General features: G+C 47.8%; 1 protein-coding gene and 1 long non-coding RNA gene across 6 annotated transcripts in view; one reads left to right on the forward strand and one right to left on the reverse strand.

The window, feature by feature from the left end:
• On the forward strand, positions 1–5,822 carry LOC115801820 (uncharacterized). 5 transcript variants are annotated; one of them, XR_016394518.1, is made up of 4 exons: positions 1–391; positions 2,778–4,130; positions 4,485–4,581; positions 5,206–5,822. It is a non-coding gene; the product is annotated as an uncharacterized LOC115801820 (long non-coding RNA). The 5 variants fall into 5 exon arrangements; XR_016394514.1 differs by having other exon boundaries at positions 14–2,861; positions 3,377–4,130; XR_004022175.2 differs by having other exon boundaries at positions 11–4,130; positions 5,099–5,822.
• RBM15 (RNA binding motif protein 15) overlaps positions 5,816–17,211 on the reverse strand; it is a 76,294-nt gene continuing 64,898 nt past the window's right edge. The window contains exon 3 of the transcript XR_016394501.1: positions 5,816–17,105. The gene's annotated coding sequence lies outside the window, so the exon portion shown is untranslated. The remainder of the gene's footprint in view (positions 17,106–17,211) is intronic.

Consider the following 17,211-nt stretch of genomic DNA (forward strand, 5'->3'; position numbering starts at 1 on the left):
ATTTTACCACCAAAAAGGAAAAGGAGAAGCAGGGAAAAGAGATAAGTGAGGGGCTCTGAGAGCAGCAGGGCAGGGGGCAGCAGGGCAGGGAGAGAGCATGTTGACATCCTACATAACCTCCTTAGAAAGGCAGCCATGAAATACTCCTGTGAGTCTGTTGATGTGACTTCATTTCCAGGAAGGCCTGGGTGGGGACTGGCTCTGGGGACATTAGGCTGATGAACTGGAAATACGGGGAAAGGCCTGGGACTGAGTCAGTAGCAGCAACCAAAGCCAGACCCTTCCAGTAGGCCTCTTTCTCCCACGCCCCAGGCTTCCACATCACACCCCTACCCCTACCAACACTGCCATGAACTGGGAGGCCAGGAGGAGCATCCTTTTATTTATTCATGTATGTATGTATGTATGTATGTATGTATTTATTTTTATTGAAGTATAGTTGATTTACTATGTTGTGTTAGATTCAGGTATACAACAAAGTGATTCAGACAGATAGATAGATACATACATACATACTCTTTTTTCATATTCTTTTCCATTATAGTTTATTGCATGCTATCGAATATAGTTCCCTGTGCTATGCAGTAGGTCCTTGTTGTTAACTATTTTATACATAGTGGTATGTATATGTTAACCCCAAACGCCTAATTTATCCCTTCTCCCTCTTTCCCCTTTAGTAACTATAAATTTGCTTTCTATGTCAGCGCCTCTATTTCTGTTTTGTGAATAAGTTCATTTGTTTTGTTTTGTTTTGTTTTTTAACATCTTTATTGGAGTATAATTGCTTTACAATGGTGTGTTAGTTTCTGCTGTATAACAAAGTGAATCAGTTATACATATGTTCCCATATCTCTTCCCTCTTGCGTCTCCCTCCCTCCCACCCTCCCTATCTCACCCCTCCAGGCGGTCACAAAGCGCCGAGCTGATCTCCCCGTGCTATGCGGCTGCTTCCCACTAGCTAGCTATTTTACGTTTGGTAGTGTATATATGTCCATGCCTCTCTCTCGCTTTGTCACAGCTCACCATATTTTAGATTCCATCTATAAGCGATATCATGTGATTTTTGTCTTTCTCTTTCTGACTTACTTCACTTAGTATGATAATCTCTAGGTCCAGCCATGTTGCTGCAAATGGTATTATTTCATTCTTTTTTATGACTGAGTAGTATTCCATTGTATATGTATACCACATCTTCTTTATCCAGGAGAAACAATCTATTGGGAAATTACTGTCAGCAGGCACCATGACAGGAAGGGCAGGGGGGATGGAGAGGACTAAGAAAAATGCCAGGCTCACCAAAGCCCTTGACTTGTTTCCACCTCTAACTTGCAGGTTCCTACTAGGGCCAGGAGGAGGGAAAGGAGGAAAAGGATGCTCAGGTCCCAGCCATCTGAGGCAGGGGCTCTCTGGTTTCACTCAGATACTGATGCTTGTGAGGGACATCAGAAAAAAGGCACAATCTCCCCTCACTCCACCCAACAGCCCAGCCTGGCAAATGCGGGTCTCTAAGGGGATGGGCTCTGGTGTGCGAGCAGCGAGGCTGAGCTCAGGAAGCAGCTCCTCTCTGTTCTTGGTATTTGGGAGGAGAGAGGAGATGAGGTTCATAGCAGTTATCCCTTTCATCAGCTACATCCCCACTAAGCAGGAGAAGGAGCCCTGTAATTCCCTATGTCCCCATAATGACCGGCTATCTGCTCTTTCCCTCAGCTTCTACAGGCTGAACTGTAGGGGCTTTCCCTAAAAATGAAATTCCACCACATATAACAAAATATGGGAGGTGGTCGAGGTCTCTCAATGCTAGGCAAGTAGAGTCATGGAATTAAGGTGCCCTATTTCAGAAAGAAAGAAAAATAATTTTTCTGGTTCTGGGAAGGACCCATGTGGGATTTCCAAAGAAAGTAGGAATTTAGAGATAGAGTCGAGTGAGGCCAGCAGCTAGGCAAGACTGCTGGGGGGCAAGGTCCATCTTCCTGCCCCTGATGGATAGCACCTCCTCAGCACGTTGACGCAAACACAAACACACACACACACACACAGACTCACCCAAAGTGCTGCCCATCACTAACATTTTCAATTTCGGACCTGACAAGCCAGGCTTCCTGACAGCTGGCCCAGTATCCAATCTTCCTGATGGAGCTTCATCTCTGACTAGAGGCTCAGCAGTTTGTCCAGAAACGTACTTTAGGTGTGGGAGGCAGGAGACCAGAAGGACCAGGAGATGCACAGAAAATAAGAGATGAGATAGGGGGACTCCCAGCCTGGTCTCTCATTCATAACAGTATGTATTGAGCTCCTGCTGTGTTTCAGGCATTATCCCCAATAACCCCATGAAGTAGCTATTCTTGTGGGGAGCAGGGTACAGGGTGGTGGAAGGGGCGTAAGCTTGGGAATCAGCTCTTGGATTCAACTCCTGCTCTGCCATACATCAGGTGGAGAAGCTGGTGAGCAAACAGACGATCCATTCCAGGAAATGGACAGGCTATCATCAAAGCACTGGGTTCAGCGGCGGCCAAATGAACAGGCCCCATGGAGGAGGGGGTGCTGGAGCCAGAGGCTGAGTGGAGTTCACTCAACAGACGTGGAGAGAAGAAGCTCCAGCCAGCATGAGTCATGTTTATGAAGGCAGAAGGACAGACAGAGCCCAGTGCATTTGGGGGCAGTGCACAGGGGTACAGATTGGAAGTGACGAGCAGCAGGGGTGAGACGGGAGCCTGGTCAGGCATGCTGATACAGGTAGATTTCTTCTTGTGGATGATGCAGGACTATTATATTTGAAGGAATCTTCAGCAAGGACGAGATGGATGAGCGGAGTCAAGTGTGGAGATGCTCTGTCGACCAGTGAGGCTACGTCAATAGATGGGGTGAGCGTGGAGAGAGCCCAGCCCTAGGTGGCAGAGGTGGGGTGGGACCGTGGGACAGGCTTGAGAAACCTGCGGCTGTGCGAGTGGGTGGAGGGGGAGGGAGAGTAGCAGATAATGGACGTTTGGGGAAATGCGTAGGAGTCGATGTAATTCACCGATTCAGGGCGTGCGGGAGAAGGAACACGCATCTGTCAGGGTCCCCGCAAGAAGCGGGGAGGGACCCAAATTAGGACAGTGCAGGGAGAGTTTTCTCATAAAAGTGTGTGTGGGTTTGGTGTAGGGGAAAGACAAGGGCTAGTGCAGCAACTTGGGGCTGGTAACGGCAGAGGGGAGGAGTTCCAGGCCAGAAGACAAGGGAGAAGACAGTTGCATAGACCAGAAGGAGAGAGCCACTTAGAGGAGTTCTCTTGAGAGGTTCTGCGACCTTCTGGCCAAGGGACTGCCAACCCAGGTGACCTCACCGGGAGCATGCCAGAGGAGTAAATGCCTAGTTCCATTTTCTTCCTTTCCTCCAGTGATGTGAGGGACCTACTAGCCAAAGCCAACTGGAGACCAGCCAGCACAGGAGCCCACGGATGCCATTCCCCAGGTCAGCCTCCAGGAGGCAAAGCAAGGCAAAGAAGTGGGGGAGTGGACCTGAGGAGCAAAGAGCAGATTAGAGGGGTGCAGCACTCTGCCTGAGAGCAAGCCCCGTCTCTGCTGCTCGTCACTGTGTGGCCTCGGCCAAGTCACTGAACCTCTCTGATCCTCACACAGAGGCTGGGCCTGAATACTTAGGAGTCATCAGCGGAAAGGTAGACACCTTGGTGTGGCCGCCATTTCCTAGAGAATGTGTAGTAGGGTCAGAGAGACTGCGGACCTGGGGGAGGTTGAGGAAGGAGCCCAGGGAAGGACACTGGGAAGGAGCAACCAGAGAGTGGGCAGCGTCCTCCTCTGGCCTCCTCAGCACTTATCTCTCAACCTCTCTCACTGGATTTTGTTGTCACTGTTTCCATGTGGCTCCACTCAAAGTGTGAGCACCTTTGTCCCCACCCCCTGCCCAGCTAGGCTGACACCTACTCAGTCCTCGTGGGTTGAGTGGCTAAGTCAAAACTGAAGAATCTGCTTCTGAGAACTGGGGGACTGGTCAGTGGGCTCCAGCAGAAGGTAGAAGACAACCTGGGGTTGGAGTCAGGATCTCAGGCTGAGGAATGACCCCAAGACCTTGCGTCCACTCGATGGACACCTACTAGGGATTGTGAAAAGGAAATCAAAATGGAGTCGGTTTTGGTAAGTGAGCTCTCTAAAACAGAGCCAGGAAGCCTCTGAGGAAGTGTGACTTATGCACGTCCCAGCCTGGGTGGAAGCTGAACTTTTGACCACTTAGTGTCCTGACAAAGACATCCAGAACTTCTGCCAGAAGCTCAAGATGCTTATCAGACCCTAACCCTAAAACAACCCGTGATGGTCTATCCCTGAAGGACAAATATTTCCTTTCTCGTGTCAGAAGGCAGCCTCATGGCTTTTGCCTTTATAAGCCCCTGATTGTTTTTTTTCCCCAGAACACTTTTTCAGTTTTACCCAAATCTTTCTCCCAAACTGCAATTCTTAAGACCCCCAAATAAAGTTCTTTGTTCTTTGCAGCCTTGATACTGGTTATTGTGCAATAGGATTACCACGTGACCGGCACTGTGCTCAAGACTAGAGGCTCTGACCTGTGCTCGGAGAGATGGCCACCGGGGTAAGTGTGACAGTTCCCCACAACAGAGCCATCCACATGGCCTCACTGAGCGCAGACCGTTGTTAGTGGGATGTGGGCCGGGGCCGGGTGGGGGGCGGGGGGTGATATTAGGCAGGTTGGAAGGTGAGGGAAGTTGAAAAGCATCCTGGGAATGAGCAGAGCCTGATTTTGGAGGGAGGGGGGAGCGTGTGTGGGAATGTGCAGAAATGAACTCAGTTTAGTGTTGTTTAAAGTTTTTTTTAATTTAGTTAAAAATTCAATGCAAGAAGGAGTGAGAGACCAGATTCGGTGGGTAAGCAGGCAGGAGCTCATGAAGGAACTGAGTGCCCAAACTTGGACTTTTAATCAAGTTCAAGACAATGGGGACCCCTGAAGTGTTTTGAGAGGAGAAGAACATAGTCAGGTGTGCTCTGGAGTGGCCTGCTGCAGAGGGAAGGTTAGCAAGCATCACCCAGATGGTCGTTATAACAACACGTACTGTGAAAAGCTTCTCTGAGTGCAGCTTTTGCACTTGCAGATGCTAGAAAGGTCCCAACCCACCTGGCTGGGATGCAAAGTCCAGGTCCCTGGTGAGGGCGAAAACACAAGAAAGAAAACATGAAACAGTTCGTCTTCTCCTACTAGGAACCCATCCACCTGGAAGAGCTAATATAAGCGCAAGACCCAACACAGCCCTCCTGCCCGCTCTGGGCTATGCCATTAAAAACCCAAAAGGCTGTGGTCTGTGAGCTGCCGTGAGGAAGCAAATGGTTGTTTCCCAGTCCCCGGAAAAGAGTGAGCTCCACAGTCCCTCACACAGGATGAGCCATGGAAACACGTGGCAAGTAAAAACTCAGGGTGGTCCGAACACGGCGATGATGGAGCATCAGAGCAGACAGCTGCAGGAGCCACCTGCCCATGCAGCCCGTGAGGACACAGAGGCAGGGCCTCACAGAAAGGAAGCAGGTATCATTTCCAGCCGGTGCTGACTGAACAATACAATAAATGGAAGCTGCTCTATATTGGGTCATAAATCTGAGCTGGCCAATTTCCCACTGAAATAAGTCAGCTGCATCCTCCTGGAGAGCCCCGGGGGGCCCCTGGCCCAGTTCAGGCCCTGCATTACTCTCTTCTTCTCATGAAAGAATAATCCTTCAATTTCTGAAGCCGCAGAGAGTATGTGGGTGATTGTTTTAATATTATTCTTCAACCCATGTTGAAATATTTCATTAAATAAAAGCAGTTAAATTAAAAACAAATAATTCTCTTGGTGGCATATTGGGGACCCTCTTCAGCCGAGGGACATTTTCTACTTTCCTCTATTTTTTTTTCTCATGTAAGAGTTAGCAACTGGGGCTTCCCTGGTGGCGAGTGGTTGAGAGTCTGCCTGCTGACGCAGGGGACACGGGTTCGTGCCCTGGTCCGGGAGGATCCCACATGCCGCGGAGCGGCTGGGCCCGTGAGCCATGGCCACTGAGCCTGCGCGTCCGGAGCCTGTGCTCCGCAACGGGAGAGGCCACAACAGTGAGAGGCCCGCGTACCGCAAAAAATAAATAATGATAATAATAATAATAGTAAGAGTTAGCGACTGAACATAACTTTTCTTGAGAACATCTTGAGATCAGCAGGGTATGAAGTGGCACAGTTGAATCCTTTAAAGTAGGGGGTCTTGGGAAGCATAGCCAGCCAGGGGTCAGTACTCGACCCGAGGGCATGGGCCAGCTGCAAATCACCAGGGACAGAGCTCTGCCCCTTGCCTACCCTCAGGAAGAAGGAAACCCCAGCCCCGCTTCAAGCTGCCCTGCCTAGAGATGGAAAAAGTCCTAGGGCTGGATGAGGAACAGGCAGGAGCAGAGGCTGCCTGTGGCAACGTGAGAAGAGTCATATCAAGTCTTAAATCAGAAAATGGTAGGAGCAGAAAAAGACGCGTGGCTCTCCTTAACCCAACTTCCTCCATCTCCCTCCACCTTTCTGGGTTAGTCTCTGATGTACAGCAAGGTGTATACATATTCTTTTTCATATCCTTTTCCATTATGGTTTACTACAGGATAGTGAATATAGTTCCCTGTGCCATACGGTAGGACCCTGTTGTTTATCTATTTTATATATAGTAGTGTGTATCTGTTAATCCCAAACTCCTAATTTATCCCTCCCCACTCTTTCCCCTTTGATAACCATAAATTTGTTTTCTATGTCTGTGCATCCGTTTCTGTTTTGTAAGGTCATTTGTGTCATATTTTAGATTCCACATATAAGTGATGTCGTGTGATATTTGTCTTTCTCTTTCTGATTTTCTTCACTTAGCGTGATCATCTCTAGGTCCATTCATGTCACCTCAAATGGCATTTTTCATTCTTTTTTTAATGGCTAATAGTCCATTGTATACATGTCTAACATCTTCTTTATCCATTCATCTGTTGATGGACATTTAGGTTGCTTCCATGTCCTGGCTATTGTAAATAGTGCTGTTATGAACATTGGGGTACATGTACCTTTTTGAATTAGACTTTTCTCTGGATACATACCCAGGAGTGGGATTGCTGTATCATATGGCAAATCTATTTTTAGTTTTTTAAGGAACCTCCATACTCTGCCCTCATTCTTATTGGGAAAAACAAACAGACAAACAAAACAGGAAATCCTGCCTATGATTATAAACTAATTCAGGAAAGTCAAATGATTTCATTCCATATGCCAATGCTGATTGATTATAATGGCTGCCTAGAGGAATGTGTTGAGACTGGGTCTGAAGTCATCTCTGGGCTCCGTGGGAGAGAACGCCAGCACTGACTGGTGATGTCTGTCACGTGTACAGGATGGGAAACTGTTGGCACACGTGCCATGTATTTTCTAATCACGGAACTGTGTTCAGAAATAATCCATTTATACTGGATTTATCCTTGAAAATATCAATGAGATAACAGCCAAAGGCTCAGGATCAAGGGAGTTTCAACTCCTAGTAGGAGGCCCCAGTTACGTTTTTGTCTCTAATCACAGAAATGAATTCTAGCAGTGCATTTAGCCTCCTGGTTCAGGTCAACGAGTTGGAATTACAGTTCTTCCTTTGAGAGCTATAGATTGTTGGTGCGGGGAATGGGGTTATGACTCATCAACGTTTTCCCCAGCTCTAGTGGTTCATGAAATAAACTGCTTAAAACAAACAAACAGGGCTTCCCTGGTGGCGCAGTGGTTGAGAGTCCGCCTGCCGATGCAGGGGATGCGGGTTCATGCCCCGGTCTGGGAAGATCCCACACGCCACGGAGCGGCTGGGCCCGTGAGCCGCGGCCGCTGAGCCTGCGCGTCCGGAGCCTGTGCTCTGCAACGGAAGAGGCCACAACAGCGAGAGGCCCGCGTACCGCAAACAAACAAACAAACAAACAAACAAAAACACCTTTTGGCAAAGAGGTCAGGGCTGAACCTTGGAAGGCTGCCCGGGAACATTGCCTCCTGGACTGCCAATCCTTTCTAAGGACGTGGCCCCCCTGGGTGGCCACCCTGGGCGGAGGCCAGGTGACACATAAACATGGGCCAAGATGATTCCCATAGGCTCAGAGGATTCACCACAAAGTGAAATACTCTTCTTTTCCTCAGTTAGTGGTTCATTTCAGCTGAAAATAAGACCTAGCATGTGCAGGTCTCAAGGTCAACAGTTCCTACCATGTCCATGCAACAGTCCTTTGAGAATTCTTTCCCCGAGGCCAGCAATTAATTCCCTTTAGGAAACAGGACTGGAGTGGCTGGAAGGGGGTCAGCCATCCTAACAGGGCTGGGCCCCATTCTCTGCTCTTGCTGTTCTGGTTCCAAATCCAGTATGGACAGAGGGGTGTGCACACAGTCTTGGAGCATCCTTGTGGGAAAGGCGCTCTCTCTCTCTCTCTCTCATAGGATTTGAACAAGATAACAGGCCCATCCTGAATACAGTTCGATAGATTTACAGACAAAAGGAGTATGTGTCACTTGCAAAGCAAGCCCCTCAGTACCAACAAGCTCAGTCTGCTGGAAAAGGCTCCGTGTCCCCCTGGGGTGCAGCCCAGAGAGGAGGCATATGGCTGGACACAGAAGAAAACAAAGTTGGGCAGAACATGCTTTGGATGAGTTAATGAGCCCAGGACTGAAGCTCCTTTATTGATGTGGGGAAATGTTAACATTATATGGCTAAGTGGAAAAAGCTGGAAACAAAAAAGAATATACAATGTAATCCCCATTTTACACGTGTGTGTGTGTGTGTGTGTGTGTGTGTGTGTGTGAAGGCATGGACACACACAAAGAACAAGATGGAAAAGAGAGGAACTAAAATGTTCACATTTTATCTTGGCAAGGAGGAACTGCTAATGACCCTGGGTTTGGTTTATTTGTCTTGGTGGTTCTTTTGTCTTCATACGTTTCTACATTTTCTGTTTTCTATTTGCGCACACATTCTTTCGGTAATAGAAAATGAAGTAAGTGTTACTTTAGAATAATTATAAAAGAGTGGGAAAGGGAATAATAAAAAAGAACATGAGTATTGGAATTATTTAGAACTAATAATAATCCTCATTCTGTCCCATCTTAGCTGGTGTCCTTGGACAAATTATCCTCCCTGGCCTCTGGTGCTCTCCCTAAAGCACCTACACAGTACATGCTTAGACAGAGAAGGCAGACCTACTGTTTTTATGGTGGTTGGTTATTGTTTTCAGAGCAAGGGTGCTTAGCAGCCAGCAAAAGATGATTGTGGTGCTAGGGAGAGATTTTTGGTTTCCCCTGCTGAGACCGAGGGTCTAGAGTGGACGTGAGGCAGCCTGGTGGATGCCAGGAAATGGTGCAGCTGGGAGGTGCCCACACTCACCATCCAAACCCTCCGCAGTGCCTCCAACCCAAGCATGGGGAGTGCAGACCAGCAGAGACCTTTGGGACCTGGTCAGCAAGATTCCAGCCGCATCCGTGGCCATGACTAATGTGAGCTGACATTCAAGAGTCTGGGACACAGCCAGCAGACATTTTCTTTGTGAAATACTGTGTAAGTGCTTATGAGTAGGGGGCCAAGCCAGGCTGGAAGGGGGGATAGATGGATTCACCTGCAAGTTGTTGAGACCCACAGCCAAGTAAAGTTGCTGGACCTCCATGGCAGAGGCACGAGGGACACAGGGGATACCAGGATGGGGCTGAGCATGGCTCCAAGGGCTTTGGGGACATCGTGCAACGTGGGAAAGATCATCCACAGTGGCCCAGCAGCTTCTGCCAAAAGGAGCAGTCCCAGGTCCATTCTGCCGTGTAAATCTGGCTCCAAAACGCTCAATTTCAGCAAGAGCTCCCCAGAGTTCCCAGCTGGGCACATAATTTCACCTTCTTAATAAATCACCAGGAGTCCTCCTGTCCTAAGAAAAACAAGAAGAGGAACAGCCAGAATCTGTCAAGAAATTAATTGAAAACAGCAAAATAAGACAATATAATTCCTTTCTCAAGGGCAGCCTTGGAAGTCGGGTACTGTCCCTCTGAGGCCTGCTGACCCAGGGGCCCCCAGCTGCTGGGAGGAGGTGCTCCGGCCTCCAGCAAACTGTAGCTCTTCCCTCTCTAGCAAAGCTACAAACAGCACATCTTTGTGCACCTCCCAACCCAGGAGCCAGGGCCACAGACATCACGTGGCATCAAGAATGGCTCTTCTAAGAAAAGCTAGAAAAAAATGCCTCTGTGTATTATATGCACCTGAAAAAGGCGCTTGTGTGTGTTCATTATATGTTTCATTTATGTGTTTGCATCCTTTCTTGTGTGATGATGACCAAACTAGGATCCGAGCATCTTAGAGCTGGACGGAAACCCTGAGATTAGACAGCACCCCCAGTGCCCAGCATTGCACCCAGGACTCAGGTGCCATGTCCTCATTTGATGGGTAGGACTATGGTCATGGTCACAGACACAGTTAAATGCAGGTCTTCTGCTCCCAAGTGGCTCTATCCCATTGGTCCTTCTTCAGTTCCATTCAGCAAACCAGAGCACACAGTGAGAAGGCAAAGCTGAATAAGACAGAGCCCCTACCCTCGAGGGGCTGGTGGGAAAAGCAAGGATGTACATGACTGTGATGTTAAGAAATAATACTAATAATTCAAAACCTGGAAATAAGGCCACAAGAGGACAGTAAGTCCTTCCAATGTCATTTGGTCATTGTTTCGCAAGTCCACCCAAGGATTATTTAATCACCCAGGGGAAGGTATCTTTGTTTAATGGCTATTTACCATAAATTAAGGGCTCAGACTCTGTGAAGTTACATGTTAACTTGTAGATCATGTCCAGTAAAGGTATAAATAATGTCTATTCAATAGAAAGCATAACATTAAAGACTGATTTTTTTAACTGCCTTGTAAGACATTAACTAGTTGTTTTGTTTTTATTTGGGTAAAATACACATAAGATAAAATTTTACCATCTTAACCATTTTTAAGTGTACAGCTGTGTCATTAACTATATTCACATTGTGACCATCACCGCCATCCATCTCAAGGACCCCTTTCCTCCTGCAACACTGACACTCTACACCCATTAAACATAACTCCCCATTCTCCCCTCCCACCAGCACCTGGCAACCAAAGTCTACTTTCGGTCTCTATGAATTTGACTATGCTACATATCTCATATTAGTGGAATCGTGCAGTACTTGTCCATGAGACTGGTTTATTTCACTTAGTATAATGTCCTTAAGTTTCATTCATATTGTAGCATGAGTCAGAGTTCCTTTCCTTTTTAAGGCTGAATCATATTTCATTGTACATATACACCACATTTTGCTCATCCATTCGTCTGTCCATGGACACTTGGGCTGCTTCCACCTTTTGGCCGTTGTGAATAATACTCCTATAAACTTGGGTGTTCAAACATCTGTTGAGACTCTGCTTTCCGTTCTTGTGGATATATATCCAGAAGTGGAATTGATGGATCATATAATAACTCTACGTCTAATTTTTTGTGGAACTACCATGCTGTTTTCCACAGTGGCTGTCCTGTTTTACATTCCCCCCAACAGTGCACAAAGGTTCCTATTTCTCCGGATCCTTCCCAACACTTGCTACTTTTTGGTTTTTTTATTCTAATGGGTATAAGGTATCTCATTGTGGTTTTGATTTGTACTTCCCCAGTGATTAGTGATGTTGAGTATCTTTTCATGTGCTTATTGGCCATTTGTATATCTTCTTTGGAGAAACGTCAATTCAAGTCCTATGCCCATTTTTTAAACCAGGTTGTTTGGGTTTTTTGTTGTTGAGTTGCAGGAGTTCTTTTATATATTCTGGATATTAATCCCTTATCTGATACATGATTTGCAAATGTTTTCTCCCATTCCATGGGCTGTCTTTTCACTCTGTTGATAGTGTGTTTCCATGCACAAAAGTTTTTAATTCTGATATAGTCCAACTTATCTATTTTTTTCTTTTGCTTCCTGTGCTTTTGGTGTCATATCCAAGAAATCATTGCCAAATCCAACGTCATCAAGTTTTTCCCTTACGCTTTCTTCTGAGTTTGATAGCTTTAGCTTTTCCATTTAGGTCTTTTGATCTGCTTAGAGTTAACTTTAGTACATGGTATAAGGTAAGAATTCAACTTCATTCTTTTACACATGGGTGTTCCACTTTCCCAGCACCAGTTGTTAAAAAAGACCATCTTTTCCCCATTGAATGGTCTTGGCATGCTTGCCAAAAATCATTTGACCATACATGTGAGGGCAACCAGTTTTGTTCTTAACCTAGATATTTTACTTGAACATTTCCTTTTAAGTGCTTATAAATACCCAGTTCCTCAAAATGCTCTTTGAACCAGCTTTGCCAACTTATTGGTTCCCTCATTCGTGAATTACTAAATCTTTGACACCTGCCCATTCCATATTTTATGAGAGCCATGTTTTTAAATGTGTGAACATTATGCTTTGACAGTAACATACAAAGTGCTGTGGGTGTCGGGGTGAAGATCATCTCTAACCGAGGGATTCAAACACCTTTTCACTTTTGAAATCAGCCTGATGATTGATGGGTAGACTTTTGGCAGATAGACATGGTGGTTTGGAGCGAACATTAAAGACCGCGGAAACAGCAGGAAGAGTGTTTTCCTTCCTGTTTGCTTCCTTTCTTGTGTGTCTTAGCCAACAAAGTCTGTTGGCCAACACAGATGTGACACTTTCCATGAGAAAGCCTTAGGGAAAAAAAAGCCTCTTGCCTCTTTCATATGTCATTTCTCTTCAGGACAGCTCCCTGCTACAGCTCCAAGTCCTCTCAAGCCTCCACCTCCACCGCACCCCCTTCCCCTACCTGACAAGAGGCTAGAAAGGGCCTAGGCCTTTCCATCCATACTTTAGATTCATCTCTGATTCTGCCTTAACTAGGGAATTGCATTTCCTGGCTGTCTCCATCCCACCACATGGGGCCTCCATGAAATATCTCCCTGACAGACTCTAAAGGTTACCAGCAACAATCACAGGGATAAACAGCAAACAAGCCCGGGACAGAGCAGCCACCTCTGTCTGATCCAAAGTGGTATTAATTAGAAACCTTAACTTCTGGCCACAGAGGATAAGAGCTGCCGCCCTCAAGTGACCTTTGCCTTGGCAGAGTGTCCCCAGCCACGGCTGGCGGCAAAGCCCCTCTCTTTGGGGATCTTTACTCTGCAGGGTGCTTCTGTCCCGCTTGAACTTAACGCTGAGACTTGTGTTCCCTGAGGATCTCAGGTGTGCACATTCCTCCTTGGGTTTTTTCTTTTTGCGTTACGCGGGCCTCTCACTGTTGTGGCCTCTCCCGTAGCGGAGCACAGGCTCCGGACACGCAGGCTCAGCGGCCATGGCTCACGGGCCCAGCCGCTCCGCGGCATGTGGGATCTTCCCAGACCGGGGCACGAACCCGCATCCCCTGCATCGGCAGGCGGACTCCCAACCACTGCGCCACCAGGGAAGCCCCCTCCTTGGGTTTTTGAGATCACATTGTTGTGGCCCCCAGGCCATTCCCACCTGAGCTTCCTAGCCCATGGCCGTGGCATTTCCTCAGGCTCTCGGCGGCCACAGCAGCCTGTACGGTGGCTTGACACTGGATGTCCCAGCTTCTGGCTTGCTGAGAGGCTGTCGCTGACCTCCCCCTCCTCCATGGGAACCCATGCACAGCGGTAACCCAGAGGAGCCTCAGCAGAGCCTGTGCCTTGCGTGCTGCTGAGACCCATGGCCTTGGGCCTGCCCACTCCTCTACCGCTCCCAGAGCCTCAGCTGTCCAGACACCCTGACTGAGGCCTCCAGGCATCCCAGACCCTCAGACTTGGCTCAGCCTCTACCACTGGTAAAGACACCTCCCCGCTGGGGTCAGCAGGGCTCCCTAAGGGGCTGACCAAGGAAGGAGTGAGTGGGGTGAAGACTCAGTGATCTCGAAGCAGGGCTGCTGGGCTACTTTCCTGGCTGGGTAACCAGTGCGTTCTCTGAGTGGTTGAGGGCAGACTCAGGGTGAGCCAGCCTCCACCCTTTCACCCTTCACTAGCTCAGCAACCTTGGGCAAATCACTCAACCTCTCTGAGCCTCAGTTTCCACATCCGTAAAATGGTGCTCATAATAACACCTCAGAAAGCTGCTCGACAGTAAATATAAAACACTTAGTACGGCACCTGGCAATAATCAATCCTCAACAAATGTTAACTATTTCTTGGGGGTCAGGGGTGGGTTTTGTCCCACTTGTGCAGTTGTATGTACACAAAGAACACGAAGTCCTAGGGGAAGGACAAGTGGAACAAAGGCCAGAGATCGTGCAATTCATTTCTCCAGGCCTTCTCTTTGCTGACCAATGTTTCTACCAACTCATAGAGAAGGCTGTCCTACTTTCATATTTGCTTGTCCAGAGAGTGATAAACTGTTATCTCCTTAAAGTCATCCAGCCTGCGTTCAGACGGGCCCTTCTCCACCTTGACAGATGGGATTACATTCATCTCCCTTCCCCTTTGGCAACTGGAAAGATCAATGAGACATTAGTCTCCCTGACTCTGACTTTCTCCTGGGGGAAATGCTGACAGCCCAGAATTAATGTGTCAATTGATTTACTCCTGGTGTCTAAAGGAGTAGACAAGACAAGTCCTCCCACTGCTGGGAGGGGAGATGGGGAGAGAGCAGCCTCTGGCCACTTTCTGGGTCCGGCTCACAGGCCTGTGCTGTCTGGACAGGTTGAGGAGACAGTTGCAGAGAGACTGATTCACCTTGGATCTACATCCTGGAGACTGGCCGGCCCTAGCTCTGGAGTCCCAAAGCCATGGACACTCTCAAGTTCTACGGCCTTGACAAGCTATAGACCCCTCCAGACCTCAGTTACTTCATCCACAAAATGAGGATGGAGATCCCTGATGGGATGACTATGGAATTAACAAGAGATAATGTGTGTGAAGAGATGTGCTTTGTAAATGTTAATTTTTTATCTTTAAGTACAAGAGTAAATGGAATGTTCTTGAGTGAGAAACCAACCAAGTTTACAGATATTAAAACTGAGGCCTAGAGAGATGAAATCCATTTTCTTTTTTTTTTTTTTTTTTTTTTTTTGCGGTACGCGGGCCTCTCACCGTTGTGGCCTCTCCCGTCGCGGAGCACAGGCTCCGGACGCACAGGCTCAGCGGCCATGGCTCACAGGCCCAGCCGCTCCGCAGCATGTGGGATCTTCCCAGACCGGGGCACGAACCCGTGTCCCCTGCATCGGCAGGCGGACCCTCAACCACTCCACCACCAGGGAAGCCCTGAAATCCATTTTCAGTCAGGTAAGTTATGAAGACTGTCCACTGCTTTCACTGCTTTTGACACTGTGATTGCGTCCCTGCCCCCACTTTCTACTGGTTCCTTGGGAGCTAGAATAATGGACAGATGAAGGGTTGGAGAGGGTCACTTTCCTGAGATTTTCAAAGGGATTCCCCGCCTAACAGAACATTTGCTGGACACTTGCTGTGTGCTAGATGCTTTCCTAGGGACCGTGGAGGGCAAAGACAACACACTCAAGTTCTGATAAGCCCTTGACCTTGAGGGTTTGGTGTTTCTCTTTTCATCCTTCTCTCTCTCACTCACTCGTTCGTGTGTCTTCTCCCTCCCAGAAGCAGCTCTGCCTGCCCCACTGAGTCCTTTCCTTACAATGTGGCCCCAGACTCGGGTCTGGGCCAGACACTCAGGTTGTTGTTGGTAATGATCATTGGTTCGAACAGCTTCTCTTACCCAAAATAAAACTTGGGTTTTGTTTTGTTTTTTTCCATGATCTCTAGCTTATTTACTGTATAGAACATAAACTCCTTGAGTGAGGAAGCTCTGCCTGATTTATTACTACTACCCACATAGAAGTTGGCAAACTAGGAGTGAGAAATCAATTTTAAAAAATGAAACTACAGATCTACAGTGAGGACACGGCACGAAACTGGCGGACATACATACTCTGAGATGCATTTCATGGCCCTTATCTCTAGAAGCACAAAGCAAAATGACCAACCTCTCGAATTCCATATTCTTATACTCAAGCAGAAGAAAGGGCAGATAGCTCTCCCCTCCCCTTGCCAGGGCGTGGAACTTTGCCCGGTAAAGTTGCTCTCTGGGGTATGGAAGGAGCTGTGCGTGCCTCACCTAAGAGCTCTCCCTCACGCAAAGAAGGAAGCCCCCTCCCTGTAGGAGACACTTGAAATGCTCTCTTGCTGCCCGGCCCCAGGTGAATACCTTTGCTTTGCTCAGGCACTTGCAGAACAGATATAGAAAGCAGACATTTCCTCTTCAGCCTCCTTTGCAACTAAAGCCAGGGATGTGATTCAGGCTGCATTGCTTAAACTTACCCACACAAGACTTCAATTCAGAGGCTCTGGGAAAATTCCACTTTGCTGGCAAGGGCAGCAGCAGGGGGGGTCTGGCTTCGGGGGCGTAGCGGGCATAGGGTTAGGTTCCTGCCACAGTAATGGCCTTGGTGCCGCAAGCTGTTGTGGGCTGCCACGAGACCAGTGGCAGGGGTGGCATGGTGGGCTTGGAGCTTTGTCACTGGAAGCTTAGACTGAGCTCTCCAGCCCTCCCAACAATTGGGTAACCGTGAGCTACCCAGTGTCATTTTAAAATTTCCTTTCCTACTCTATAAGCCAAAGTCAGCTTCTGTTGCTTGCAACTAAGAGCCCTGAATGACAGTCTAGTTCAACTTTGCCTCAGCTATCATTTCCTGAGGTCCTGGCAACAATAGTAGCTCTCACCTGTTCACTGTCTGCGGTGGCCCCAGAGACTGTGTGAGGGCCTTCACATGCATCGTCTCATGGAGTTCCCACACCACTGCTATGAGGTGGATACTATTCTTATCTTCAGGGAGAATTGAAAAAAATCTGAGATATCAAGGCATTAGAGGACTTGTCCAAGGTCTTACAAGAGGGTAATTCAGTGTTGTAACAATAGGTAAGCTCCCGAAGCTAAATTCAGATTCCAAGAGAGACGGTGGCAGCCAACAAAAAAGCTTCTCGCTCCGCTCTTCATGGCAGGATGTGCAGAACTAGATGGGTCATCTTGTCTTCACGACATTCTCTACTCTGAAGTAAGGACCAGTAACACTTCACTAAGTTCGTAGACGCTGAAATAAAGACACGAAGATATTTCACTGCCCAAGAAGGATTTTTCCGGGACAGTGGCAGACATGATTGACAAGGGAACACATTGTTACCCCACAAGCATGTTTT

Source organism: Delphinapterus leucas, chromosome 1, assembly GCF_059928025.1.
Source record: "Delphinapterus leucas isolate spDelLeu-1000000601 "Yukka" chromosome 1, BTC_Dleu_Yukka2, whole genome shotgun sequence".
NCBI classification, from domain to species: domain Eukaryota; kingdom Metazoa; phylum Chordata; class Mammalia; order Artiodactyla; family Monodontidae; genus Delphinapterus; species Delphinapterus leucas.